This window comes from Penaeus monodon, chromosome 6 (genome assembly GCF_015228065.2).
Source record: "Penaeus monodon isolate SGIC_2016 chromosome 6, NSTDA_Pmon_1, whole genome shotgun sequence".
Classification (NCBI taxonomy): Eukaryota; Metazoa; Arthropoda; class Malacostraca; order Decapoda; family Penaeidae; genus Penaeus; species Penaeus monodon.
The window spans coordinates 13,082,452-13,094,951 of NC_051391.1; the positions used below are offsets into that span (position 1 = coordinate 13,082,452).

The 12,500-nt window shown below is 38.1% G+C and overlaps 1 protein-coding gene across 1 annotated transcript in view; it reads right to left on the reverse strand.

Moving 5' to 3' along the window:
• The window catches only part of LOC119574233 (protein sprouty-like), a 12,500-nt gene extending 10,044 nt beyond the window's left edge, over positions 1-2,456 (reverse strand). Inside the window, exon 1 of the mRNA XM_037921392.1 lies at positions 1,953-2,456. The gene's annotated coding sequence lies outside the window, so the exon portion shown is untranslated. The remainder of the gene's footprint in view (positions 1-1,952) is intronic.
• Between the last annotated feature and the right edge of the window lie 10,044 nt (positions 2,457-12,500).

Genomic DNA, 12,500 nt, shown 5'->3' on the forward strand with positions numbered 1-12,500 from the left:
CCGATCAGGGGTACGTAACGGTAACACGCATCAATCGCGATAAACACAAGATAAAAACTAACCCAAGGATTGAAGCCACGGCCGACATGTGGCATCTCATGGAGTTCTCAGAGGCCGGTGGCTCGATGAGACTGGCAGTGTGAAGACCGTGTGGCCTTGCCTGTCTCTCTCCTTACTAGACACATATGCATACATACTCGCACTCATACATGCACATAACCTTTAAAATCCACCACAATAACAGGGCGAGGGGGCAATAGCACAGCCTTTGCCCGCACGTGTGCCGGAAACATTATTTATGTGCCACGAGGACTGGGGAGCAACACTGTTAAATCTATTTGTCCCAAAACATTGCAAGCATGTTTCAGCAAGCACAATATAAACATGCCTGGGTTCATGAAGCAGTGCCATCAAATCCCACAGTAATATGACCAAATAGCGACACAATGCAGACTCAACCTATATCAATATATTCGGCTGTTAAAATATACCAAACAAATACAACAAATTATCCATCCCATAAGAATAACATACATAAACTTTAATCAAAAACATCATTAGCAATGTATGAGTACCTAGAAAAAAAACATTATAAAGTGAACTCAACATCGAACTCAAACTTTCGTTGCGGCTTCTAAATGACTTGCAGATCAACCTAACTGATAATCAGAGTTCATTGATTGGGTATTACTCAGTCAATCAATACGCATCAAATTACAAGATTACAAATGAAAAATACAAAAGCATCGAGATGTATGTAAGGGTGAGCAGCCATTTCAATCGCACGGGGATTTTGAGCCTTATGGCCCGACTTCGTAGTGGTGAAGAGAAGCCTCACTGGATGCCGGATCCTGTACGTCTCTGCTACACCAGGGAGAAATTTGCGTACATCTCATCAGCCTTCCTTCGGGCACGGGAGAAACCGCGACTGGCGACACCCTGCCTCGTCTGCCTGTCTACGCACACCTCCGACATCCTTCTCTACGACCTCTCCCTCACTTCGGTCGCCCTCCAGAACCTCCTTCTGCCGCGGCTCCTTCTCGAAGTCCTGGCCCTTTCGCCGACGCCTTGCGGGTTCCTTGGGCCCTGCGACTGTAGACTCTTGGGAGGAAACGCGAGGACCTGGCAAATTCACTTCCATTCACTCGCCTTTCCTGGCTCTGCGTGTCGCTGGACTTTTCAGTGTACGTTTAATTCCACGGTTTAGGAACATTTATCATTGTTGCGAGAATCGCGGGGTTGTTAAATTCATAAATTTCGAAGTAATAAATACACACACTACAATAAGCACACATTGCTGGACCTCCAAGCCCGTTCTGTAGCACACCACAACTATTCATTGATTCACCACTTTCAGGAAGTGTTGTCAGGTAATATATATTCCATCCTGGCTTGGCGTACCATTCCTGAAAACTCAATTCCAGTTCACAAACGGCTCCCTTCGCCGCGCCCTGAGGAGAGCTCCTCGAACGGCGGCTGTGGCACCAACCTCGGCTTTTCGAGTTCCTCCCTTACGTAAACCCCGCGGCGCCCTTCGCCCGGCCCTCGCTGCCATGCCCTGGCTTTGGTCACTGTCACACACTGGGCAAGAGGCAGGGAAGGGCCTCGCACTGTCCCCAGGTCGGTGCTGTCGTAGTACTCCCCGCCTGGCCGAGGTTCCCCCAGGTCGAGCAGGCTGTCTCGGGCGCAGGTCTGCCCCACCAACACATGCCACATTTTCACCACTTTTCTACCACTGGTACACACTCCGCCACTCGCTTGCGATACTTTCAATGTCGCTTGAGGCACGATACGTCGGTGAACTTGTGTCTAAAGTGTCGCAGGTCCTTCGTGGTGGTTGTTGAATCACGGCCTAGAAAGCTTCAGGTTTTTATGAATGAGCCTCAACTGCTCACCAACATTGAATGAAATGGCTGCTCACTTCTACACCACGCCTCTTGATAAAGACTTACCTATTTCCACAAATTCGCATCAGTAGGTAAATCCAGAATTGAAGATTAGACAGAGGACGCGCAAATATGAAGAGTTAATCCGAAATGTCGATTATAATCCTTAGGAGCGCACGGCAGGAGTGTTCACCCTCTCACAGTTGGACCAAATATGGACCCTGAGCGTCAGCGCAGCCTAGGCGAGCCGGGCGAGTCCATTTGCGCAGCCGAGGGGGAGGACACACCTCACATCCTCATCGTCGCTACACGCATAGTGAATAATTATTGAATTACTTTGGGAGTATGCTTGTTATGTATGTACTGAATGTCTCGCTAAAGAATGTGCATGAAATCACTTTTTCGTTGGTCATTACTTTTTCAGATGATTTACATAACGATGAAATACTGAATGTAAGCTGTTTTTAATACTATCTTTGCTATAATCTCTAATTCATTTTAAATCCATGTATCCTTGTTTTATCACATTTCTCGAAGGAATAAATGAATTAGCCCACTGACTCAATAAAACGTATTATCGTAACCACGCAAAACAGCAAAGTGTTAATTTCCCCACAAAATAGAGAGAGGTTGGGGCACGAAGCAACAAGCGTCAGTTTCATTCATAAGAGCGAATCCCGCGCTGCCAGACGTACGAGGAAATTTCCCTCTACGGCTGGAATTGCGTAAATACGCCACTTTGACATCGGGCCACATTCTGAGAGCATTCCGTGCACATTCAACACATCATGGGCACTCTACATAACCGTCATGGGCCCGAGATAAGCCAAAACATACAACACAGCCTCGGTGACCCCCACGCCAAAACAGGATAGGGGGGAAGGGGGACGGGAGGGGGGGGGGGCGAGCGAGGAGACACACAAATAGTCGTACAAGGAAGGGTGCGCCAACTATTAATGCGCATATCTGAAGGAGGTGCCGTGGCTCGCTGCTGACTCATTCACCATATCGTCATGCCACAACCTCAGTCGACCTCAACATTATTTGGGAAAAACTTATTCGCAGGAAGATGAGGCTGGGCTGGTCGGTCACGTGACGAGGGGGTCCTGAAGATCGATATAATGCTATATAAAGTGTTGTCACTTTTCCGTTATAGTAAAAAAATACAAAATTCTTGTTTGCGTTTCTCTGCGATATACTTTCCTTAGGGGTGCATGTATAATATTTTGTTCTGATAAAAATGATATAGTTTATCCATTACCAAGTTGCCATGATAATTTTTTTTTATTGAATTTAATATTTTCTCTCGCTCCTTTGAAGTACGCATAAGGATTTTTTTAAATGTAAAATCTTGTCAAACCTCGCAAAATCACTATCTCCAATCTCAAAAAAAAGATTAAAAAATGCACACTTAAAAAGACACTCACACATCCGACCACCTACACATTGAAGGCAATTTACCACTTCCATCCAATAGAATATGTCATTCACATCTTATGAAATATTTTTTTTTCAAAACAGCTGTGAGACGATTTTCGGAGGGAGGAGGAGAGGGGGGGGGAGGTGAAGAAGATTTTGCAGCGGGGTACATCTTGTGTGGGTGCGATACACACGCAAACATGATACTTATGAATGACAACGTAGTTAAAGTGACGGGTGTTTGAAAGCAGGCTGGGTGTGGGAAAAGGACGGAAACGGGTAGGTACTGTACGTGGGTGTCTAATGTATGTGCATGTTGCATATATGCTTGTGCATTAGGTTTGTTTGTTCAGGGGTTTTGTGTGTGTGTGTGTGTGTGTGTGTGTGTGTGTGTGTGTGTGTGTGTGTGTGTGTGTGTGTGTGTGTGTGTGTGTTGTGTGTGTGTGTGTGTGTATGTATCAATATCCGTGTTTCAGAGAAAATCTCAGTTTCGTGCGAATGTACCGAAATGTACTGTCTGTAATAAGCAATAAGCATGAATGACAGGCAAGTATAGGCGAACGGCAAGGAAACATAAATTAAATAAATCGATAATACGAATGAACAAAGGGCCGGAAACTGGAGACAACGGAAATTAAAGTACAATTAACAGATGATAATGAATCCTACCCAACAACCTTAATAAAAAAAAAAAAAAATCAAAAGGCGTTAACGACCGGAGTAAATATCCGATTATCAGGCCTTCACTAGCAAGGAACGAAAACAAAATTGCTTGGCGATGGAGAAATTTATCATTTAAGTCTTCCATGAATGAAATGAAAGCTTTTATGAATGGGGGCTCGTCTGGTGCCGGTTGCAACACTTGGATGACCAGAATACGTGGATGAGCGGAATGTGTGGTTGGCTGTTGGTGTTGAGAAATGATATGCTCGTCAAGGGACCGGAAGTGGGCCGTGACGTCACCAGAGCTAAGGGTTGGGTGAAGGGGGTGGGGGGAGGGCTGCGTAGAGTTGCCAACGCGGGAATTTTTCGGTCGGATTAGTTTCCTTGTGATGCTAGTGCAAGAGGGAGGGGAGGGGGAGGGGGGATGGGTGGAGAGGCGGGTTGATGGGTCGGGGAATGGGGGTTGGGGGAAGGAAGGAGTCGGGTGGTAGGGGGGAGAGGGGTAATGGGGTGTGGGGAATGAGGAGGGGGGGAAGGGAGAGGGCGGAGGCGAAGGAGAGGAGCGGAAAGAGCAACACTTTTCCATTTTTGTTAGAGAAAGGGTTCAAGGGAAGCTGCGAAGACTGACATGACAGCGAGGAATATGATCGCATCAAGGCGTGCAGCAAAAATCATGATGTTAACAATCATGCAAGTTCCATCGTAGCAAATGCTGCTCTCGCTGTGGCCTCCATGAATATTGCTATGATACATATTACGGCGATTAGAAACTGTAATTGTAAAAAAAAAAAAAAATGCTAATCGTGGTAATCATCATCCTTGCAATAACAAAATCTTAGACAATAATGATGTTATTCTCATTATCATCACTATTATTTTACTTAATTCCTATTACCATAATAATCATTACTACTGCTGTTATTGTTGTTTTAGTGATGATAAATAAGTAGTGGTAATGATTATGTAGATAGTGATAATGGTGAGTGTCATTAACATTAATAGTAATGCCAATAATTGTGATGATTCTTACTATCCTTATCAAAGTGATAATGGTGATATTAACGTCCACGGTAATGATTCTAATACTAATGAGGGTGGTGATGATGGTAATAGTAATATTAAGATAGTAATAAGAGTGAAAATGATGCTGATATCAATAACTGCAATAATAATAATAGTAATAAGCTCAGTGGTATTGATGATGATGATGATGATGATGATGATGATGATAATGATAATGATAATGAATGATGATGATGATGATGATGATGATGATGATGAGGATGAGGGTGAGGATGGTGATGATGACGAGGAGGATAAGGAGTATGAGGAGGAAGATGAGGATGACAATGATGATAATGATGAGGATAATAATGATGATACTACTACTACTACGACTACTATGATAATGATGATAATAGTAATAATGATAATGACAACAGTGTTAACCATGATAATAACAATGATGTTCATAATGATAATAACAACAATAATAATGATAATGATGATACTACTACTAACAATGATAACCATATAATAATAATGAAACTACTGCCGCTACTACTACTACTACTAATGATAACTAATAATAATAATAACAATAGTAATAATGATAATAATAATAATAATAATAATAATAATAATATATAATTATAATATAGTATAATATATATTATTATTATTAATATGATTAATGATCATATAAATAATATAAATATTATTATTATTAATATAATAATAATATAATTATTGATAATATAAATATAACTATCAAATTAGATATACTACAATAAAATACATATATTAATATATGATATATATAATAATATTATATTTTATTACATATTATATATAATAATAATAATAATAATTAATTATTATAATTAATATTATATAATATATAATAATATGTTATTATAATAATATATATGATATATATAATATATTAATAATAATATAATAATAATTAATAATAATATAATAATAATAATAATAATAATAATAATAATTATTATTATTATTATTATTTTTTTTTTTATCATAGAATTATTACTATGTATAGCCTATGATTGCTATTTTATTATGATTTTTATAAGAATGATGATTATTAGTATGAAGATAACAATAATCATAATAATAATCATCATAGCAATAATGTTAATGATTATTATTATTATTATTATTTTTTATTATCATCATTTTGATGATATTGATAATAATATCGATGATGATGATGATGATGATGATGATGATGATGATGATGATGATGATGATGATGATGATAAAAAATAATAATGATATATAATAATAATAAGGGCTATCGTAATCAGGATAATGACAATAAGGATAATAAGGAAAAATAGTGATAATAATATAACAATAGTGAGAATACCAATAACAATGAAAACAATAAAGAAAAAATAAAGGAAAAAATAAAGAAGAAGATGGAGAAGAAGAAGAAGAAGAAGAAGTAAGAAAGAAAAGAAAAAGAAGAGGAAGAAAAGAAGAAGAAGAAGAAGAGAAGAAGAAGAAGAAAAAAAGAAGAAGAAGAAGAAGAGGAAGAAGAAGAGGAAAAAGAAGTAGAATAGCGTAACAATAACATGCAACTCGCTATTTGCACGCTGGACGCCTTGCAATGCCGATGAGGAATTCTCGTTCCACAAAAATGAGAGTTTTCACTATAAACTTCCGGTGCAAACAACCACCCACTTTACGCACTTATTGTCTCTGTTGTTACTTCTAAGTGTTCGGCTGGGTGTGTTTACGTGCGCGAGACATCTCTTGTTCGGTGGAGAGTCGTCTCCTGGCGCAACGAGACGAGAGGAGAGGAGAGAGAGGCGTCAGAAGAGAGGAGAGAAGTGGATTGAGGTCGTACAGAAGTCTGCGTGCCTTCCATTTCGCGAACATTAGTGGTTGCCAAAATGCGCGGGTTGAATGAATGGGCACAGTAGCAGGTGAACTCGTTGGCTGAGGTACGACAAGTTGCTCCCCGACCTTCCCAGCCAATCAGAGGTCGGAGCGTGAGTCGGCCAGCCAATCAGGGACGAAGACCTAGTTGACCTCTGACGTCGGGCTTCCTTGTGTTGAGGGTGGCATCGCATGGCACCGGTGCCTGTCTCACATGTCAAGTCCCCGGTTCAGCGCTAAAGAAGGAATTTGATTTTTGTCTTCACCGTCCACGCAGGGAGACCGGACGTTGAGACAGGGGCTCGATCGAGGAAATCTGTTATATTAAAAACTTGCGTTTTGCTGATATGGCGTTGAAATCCATCCGGTGGCTCGGTCGCTCGTGTATTAATGGCTGTTTTTGATCAAAGGCAGCAGAACAATGCAGCCATTCGAAGGCAGGATGTGTTGATAACGTGGAAATACGGAGAGCCTGAATAAAGAAGACAATACATAAATACCCACGATCGAATGTGACATGAAGGGAAATAGACATGGAATAATGAAATATGCAACGAGCACACCATGACAGATGAATAAATAGATGAATGAACCATTCATACACTCTCCCCCCTCACCTCCCCCTCTCCATCCTGCCCTCCCCCAACCCGTCCTGTGCATGGGACCAGAGAGGGTAATATGGGACTATAAAAACTGTAATTGGGTTATAAATGCAGGAAATCCGACGCTAACTTATGAATACACGAACGGAAAAGCTTCCGCTGCGGACAGGCTGTAAGGTAGATAACCCAGCAATGTGTGTGAAAGGAATGCTAGAAAATATGAGGTTTAGTTGAATTGCTCACTCGCGTTGACTGTGTGACAAAATACTAACATAATACGCATTTTTGTATCCGTATAAAAAGACATTCATATAAATACATATATAGAAATTCAAATACAGTTAAAATGACAGTGTAGCATGGAATATGGCTGCTGATGACAGATATTAACTGAAACATAGAGACGGTTAGACAGAGAATGTATTATTAGGAAAAGAGAAAGATATATATATATATATATATATATATATATATATATATATATATATATACAGAAAGAGAGAGAGAGAGAGAGAGAGAGAGAGAAATATTAACAAAAAACTGACAGATAACTGACAAATATAAAGTTTGCCTGGTAAAACACATACCTACTACATAAAGTGAGACAGGCAAAAGGAAGCAAACAGGAACATATAAACAGCAGAAATGAATAACAACTGACAGGCAATGAATAGACAGTTGAAGACTAACAAACATAATACGTAGAGTAAGTAAAAAGAAAGTGAGGATAGAAGCAGAGAGGAACAGAGACAAAGTGAGTGGGAGAGAGAGAAAGATATATTCCCTTTAAGTCTCAGATGGGAAGTGTAGAAACGCGCAGGTCAGACCACGGAAGAGATGAATGAGCAGATCACACAGGATTCTCCATTCATTGTTTACCTGGGGGTAAGGAGGGGTGTGTATACAGGGCGGTTGTCTTGAAACTGCCCTCGCTAGATTAGAAAATAAATCAAGTGAGTTGGATTGCGTAAGTCAGTGACATGAATGAGAACCTGAATTATGCATATAATATTCGAATGAACAAATATACTCACACTTTTTTGATAATTTATTCGTCTATTTATCTGTTTATATAGAGAGGGGGGCAGATTAGACAAATTGTAGATAGACAGCCAGATTTAGTTGACAGTACATATATAGCCACTGGTGTATATATCGATACAAAACCAGTTCCATTGATTTTGTTACCACGAAAAGGAATTAAAACAGCATAATATACATTTGTTACAAAAAGGAAAAGGAATCGGAAATCCAAGCTCCCTTATTTTCACATGGGAACGAATGAACACAGGGAATGGGGGTGGTCACAGAAGGAGGAGGCTTCGTGAGGTAATGGAGTGACCTGAGCATTAGTGTGATAAAAGGCTGATCCTTAAACACAGACCATAACCTAAGCTTGCCGAATCCACCAACACGACTGAGAAACGTTTAATCACATAGTACTTAGCTCTAATCACCATCATACTAACTAACGTTTTATGGTGGTAAAAGGATAGCATTTATATTAACAGTACTTGCAAATACCCAGCATGTTATGGAAATCACCCCCTCGGCCACTATATAAAGCAATCAACACCTACACTCTTCCTCGTAATTTTTTTGCATGAAGACAAGCACTCTCATAATCATGCAACCCCTGACGCCGCATGACCCCCGGCTTCCTTTGACCTTTACGCCCCAGTTTGACATATCATGACCTTGCGCTGACCTCACGCTGTCCCACTAATTACATCAAATGTGCTTGTCCACTTAAGGAGCAATTAGCAAGGGTGTTCCAGTGAAGTGGTTCTTAAGCTCTAACATATTTACTAATTTTTCGAATGATTTACACCCTTGCTAATTTGCAAATTTGTTACAACGCGGATGTGAAACTTTTGGGTACGCCGGGGTAGACTAATAACACGTTTTACTTGTTTGTTTGTCTCGGATTTTTATAGCGGCTCGTTATGTCATTATAATCAGGTTTATTGCCTTTGCTGGTGAGATTGAGAAGATCTTCGATGATGGTGGTATTTTGCATTACTATTATTGTCAGTATCATTATCATCACCATATTGTTATAATGGTAATGACAATGATAATGATAATAATGATGATGATAATGATAATAATAATGATAATAATAATAATAATACTAATAATGATAATAATAATAATAATGATAATAATAATAATAATAATAATAATAATAATAATAATAATAATAATAATAATGATAATAATAGTAATAATGATAATAATAATAATAGTAATAATAATAATAATAATAATAATAATAATGATAATAATAATAATAATTAGTATTATTATGATAATCATCATTATTATCATTGTTATTATCATTATTACTATTACTATTATTATCATTATTATTACTATTATCATTATTAATAGTAGTAGCAGTAGTAGTAGTAGTAGTAGTAGTAATAGTAGTATCATTATTACTATTACTATAATTATTATTATTATTATCGTTATCATTATTATTATTATTATTACTATTATTATTATTATTATTATTATTATTATTATTATTATTATTATTATTATTATTATTATTATTATTATTGTCATTGTTATTATCGTCATTATAATTATAATCATTATAATGATAATGATAATAATAATAGTAATAATGATAATAATAATAATAATAATAATAATAATAATAATAATAATAATAATAATAATAATAATAATAATAATAATAATAATAATAATTACTATTATTATTATTATCATTATATTATTATTATCATCATCATCATCATCATCATCATCATCATCATCATCATCATCATCATCATCATCATCATCATCTTTATTATTATCATTATTGCTGTTGTTATCATTGTTATTGTTATTAGTGTTATCATTATTATTATTATCATTATTATTAATATCATTATTACTATTCTTTCTTTTTGTTATTATCATAAACATTATTATTATTATTATTATTATTATTATCATTATCATTATTATTATTATATTATCATTATTATTATTATCATTATTATTATTATCATTATTATTATTATCATTATTATTATTATTATTATTATTATTACTATTATAGCAATAATAATAATAATAATAATAATAATAATAATAATAATAATAATAATAATAATAATAATAATAATAATAATAATAATAATAATAATAATTATTATTATTATTATCATTATTATCACTCTTATTATTATCATTATTATCATCATCATCATTATCATCATCATTATTATTATTGTTGTTGCTATCCTTTTTATCAATATTACTATATTTATTATTATCATTATCATTGTTATTATTATTGTTTTTCTTCTTCTTCTTCTTATCATCATCATCATCATCATCATTATCATTGTTGTTGTTATTATCATCATTATTTTCAATATTATCATTATCATTATCATCATTATCATTGTTATTATTATTATCATTATTGTTGTTATTATTTTTATCACTATCTTTGTTTTTTACCAGTACTATTATCTTCATTATCATCGTTTTTATCATGGCATTATTGTCCTCATGATCATTATTCTCTCTCTCTCTCTCTGCTCTCTTCACATCTCTCTATTTCCCTTGTCTCTTCACCATTCTCTCCATTTCTTGCTTTCACTCAATTTTCTCCTGTTCTCTCTCTCTTCCTATCCCTCTCTTTCTTCCTTTCTACGTCCCTTCCTCCCTCTCTCCTTCGTCACCACCTGTTGTCCTTCTCCTCTGTTCCTCTTCCATAGTACTTCTCCCGTTCTATTATTCTCCTTTTCAGTACTTCTCCCTTTTCCTTCGTTCACTTCCTCTCTCCTTTTCCCCCTCCCTCTTCGTAGCCCCTCCTAGCATCCTCCTCCTTCGACGTCCCCCTCCCCTTAGGTGGTCCCCCTCCCTTCGTCTTCTCCCTCCCCCTTGGAAGGACTCCCACCCTTCGCCTCCCCCCATGGAAGGACTCCCTCCTTCACCCCCCTCTTGGAAGGACTCCCACCCTTCACCCCCCCTCTTGGTCCCCCCCCCCCCCCATGGAAGGACTCCTTTGTTATCCTCCAAAAACTGCGATCTTCACTATGCGACTCCTATGGCTTCGTATCCCAGGTGTTGGGGCGTCTTTTCTTTTTTTTTGTCTCCGCCTGAAGGGGATATTGTTCATTGTTTTTTTTTCTCTCCCTCTCTCTCTTCTGTCTTCTTAAGATTCCTTATTTCCTTCGAATCCGACGTGGATGGAGGATTCACTCGGGGGGAACTTTCTCTCTCTGTCTCTGTGTGCGTCTGCCTCCCGCTCCTCAAGTCGACGTTTCCCACTGTGACTGTTTGCGTCTGGCAGATCATATGATAGTTGGGATGTATGGCAAAAGTTGGGGGCAGCAGGTGGTCTTACCCCCAACCCTCCTACCCCCTACCCCTCCACCCACACCCCAATCCCCTTCTCTCTCTCTCTTCGTCGACTCTCTTTTCGCTTTTCGTCCCTGTTTCCTCTTACTTATTTTCTGTTCGTCTTCATCGCGGTGCTTGTGTTTCTGGTCTCTTATATTTTTGTCTCTTTTCTGACTTTGTTTGTTTCTGTCTCTATCATTCTCTCTCTCTCTCTCTCTCTCTCTCTCTCTCTCTCTCTCTCTCTCTCTCTCTCTCTCTCTCTCTCTCTCTCTCTCTCTCTCTCTCTCTCTCTTCCTCCCCCTCCCTCCCTCCCTTTTCTCCCCCTCTTCCTCCGTCCTTCTTCCCTCCTTCTCTTTCTTTCTACCTCTCCCCATCTTTCTCTCTCCCTCGCTCTATTCATCTCCTCCTCCACCTCCTTCCTTTCTCCTTCTGCCTTTTCATCCTTTCCCCTTCTCTCTTTCTCCCTCTCCTCATCTTGCTCTCTTTCTTTTCCTTCCCTTCCCCTTCTACATTTCTCCTTCACCCTCTCTCATTCTTTCTCCTCTTCTCCCCTTCTCCCACCTTTTCCTCTCTGTCTCCCTTTCCTCCTCTCCATTCGAATCCCCGCGTCCCTCCCACTGTGTACATGCATCAAATATGTGCATTTTTA